The sequence below is a fragment of the Megalopta genalis genome, unplaced genomic scaffold (assembly GCF_051020955.1).
Source record: "Megalopta genalis isolate 19385.01 unplaced genomic scaffold, iyMegGena1_principal scaffold0467, whole genome shotgun sequence".
Classification (NCBI taxonomy): Eukaryota; Metazoa; Arthropoda; class Insecta; order Hymenoptera; family Halictidae; genus Megalopta; species Megalopta genalis.
Window position 1 is genome coordinate 42501 of NW_027476536.1, and position 2500 is coordinate 45000.

Genomic DNA, 2500 nt, shown 5'->3' on the forward strand with positions numbered 1-2500 from the left:
CGCTTAGTAATATGCTTAAATTCAGCGGGTAATCTCGCCTACTCTGAGGTCGTCGGAACGTGAAAAAAAATTTTTTCAGAGCTTCCCCCCCCGAAAGCATTTTGCGAAACGTGTACAGAGCAACACAAAAAAAAAAAAAAAATAAAAAAAACACAAAAAACCCTTAAAGCAAAAAAAAAAACCGTTTATCGCGCCTCACCAATATATCTTTTATAAAATTCGATATCCTCTCCAAATATAGATCTTCGAAACACTCGCAAGACGATTACAATCGGTATAACTTTAACGTCCGTCCGAAAAGTACTTTCGGGGACTAGACGACCGATTGATCTCGTGCGGTTTCGCTATTCGATCATTTGAAGAGAACAAAAAGATATATGGGGCGACCGACAAACGGTTTTCCGTAGAACCAGACTCGCGATTGCGTTGACACACACACATCATAGCCACACCAATAGAAGAGTTTTAGGACGGTAACCCGGGTGGGGTGTTCTTTACTCAGAATATGTGCAACATCGGATCTATATAGCCATCGATACAATTCGTACACAAATGTGTCGTACGAAGAGAGAGACTTTTTTTCCTCTGGCAACATAACGGTAAGAGACATCCTTCCACACTCATAGGTTCCACTCCCTGGGGCTATGATATATATATATACATATAAATTCAAATTCGAAGCAACGGTCACAATTCTACTCTATATTTTTGCGGGTTATGTGTTCTTTCGTTCAATTTCTTTCATGCGTTCGTTCGATCTCTGTACACAGTCTTCACATAGGACAGACTCGTGTAGTACGCTTTCGTGGGTTAAACCCATCTCGTTTCATTTCAGGCGACGTCGGGAGCGCGTTGAAAATGTACCAGTGAAATCTCGATAGTTCTACGGATACGAATCGTCCCGAAAAAGATTTTGTCACCGCTTCGAAGCGGTGTTTCAGACGGGCGGACGTATATAAAACATATACGACACACGACACCGCCTTCCACACTCACGCTAGTTCGAACACGATTTCCATCTCTCTCGAAGACTGTTAGACGTACGTAAAATTTCTCAATATTCATAGGACCGCGACAAACGCCGACGAAGCGCCCATCATTCGCTCGTACGTATATAGGCAACAAGTGCCATCAACGCAAGCAGTTTATAAGTACGTAAACGACCCTCAGCCAGGCGTGGTCCAGGAATTGTATCCGTGGACCGCAATGTGCGTTCGAAATGTCGATGTTCATGTGTCCTGCAGTTCACACGTTGACGCGCAATTAGCTGCGTTCTTCATCGACCCACGAGCCAAGTGATCCACCGTTCAGGGTAATTTTTCCCTTTTATTCTCTCATATATATAATGTGTATTTGCTATCCACCACATTTTTGTGTTATATTTCGGAACAAGCCGATACCCGAAGAGCTCCAACCAGCGCGCGAAGGAGATTCGGGAGTCGTCGTACAACGACATAATTGTCCCTTAAAGAACGAGATATTTCCGTCGAAACCATATATATATGTACGAGCAAATCCAAAACCACTGTTTTCTTGCAAGTTCGACGGTCGGAGCGAATAGAACATTGAAAAGCCTTCTATCGAAGAAACACAGAGAGTATATCACCTCCAAAAACGACGGGGATATGGATATTCAAACTGGACAATTATCAACCCGATACTGGATTCGAAAAGTTTCTCTCTCCTTTCGTCGTTATTTACACCGGACGGACTCACGGCCGGCTCTAGCTGGGTGTCATATATATATACGTCCCACGCTCATGCTGCCACTAGCGCGCAACAGAGTAGGGTGTCAATGACAACGACACAGCATTGAAACGAGCTACACAAGCCGGTCTCTCTTGATACCAATGTAAACGAGCATTAAGTTATCTTCAGACTGCCCGATATTTTCGTCCTTTGGACTTTCCCAACGATTCCTTTTTTTCTTTTTTTTTTTACACCACAGCGAAGACTTGAGGAAGCGTGATTAGCACGCTCGCATCCCTCCCTGTCCTACTACAACTGTGTGTGTGTGTGTGTGTAAAGAAAGAAAAAAGAATACATTGGCTTTCTCTCTATCGAGAAGATGGCCTACGCAACGCAGATCAAAGGCCTAATACGTGTAATATAATACGCGTCTGGCCGTGTATAAATCACGCACGAATGATCTGGTCGGGCCCAACTCTTCTCGTACGCTTATTTTTCCGTGTTGAGGCACTATCATAAAATCACACAAACCCCAACACGTGTGTGTCTTGGAAGGAAGATGGCCTACGCAACGCAGATCAAAGGCCTAATACGTGTAGTACACACGTCTGCCGTGTAAATCACGCACGAATGATCTGGTCGGGCCCAACTCTTCTCCACCACACCACATCCCAACTTTGTACATTTTTATATATTTTTGTGCGTTGGGGCACCTTCATAATCACAAACCCCAACAACACATATATCTCTCTCTCTTTGAAAGATTTGTTGTGGCCTACGCAACGCAGATCAAAGGCCTAATACGTGTAGT

At 43.9% G+C, this 2500-nt stretch overlaps 1 non-coding gene and 1 pseudogene across 1 annotated transcript; both read right to left on the reverse strand.

Annotated features, from left to right (window-relative positions):
• LOC143263332 (large subunit ribosomal RNA) overlaps window positions 1-52 on the reverse strand; it is a 4875-nt pseudogene extending 4823 nt beyond the window's left edge.
• A 1108-nt stretch (window positions 53-1160) lies between these two features.
• Window positions 1161-1315, reverse strand: LOC143263330 (5.8S ribosomal RNA). Its single transcript, XR_013036823.1, has one exon. It is a non-coding gene; the product is annotated as a 5.8S ribosomal RNA (ribosomal RNA).
• Window positions 1316-2500: the final 1185 nt, after the last annotated feature.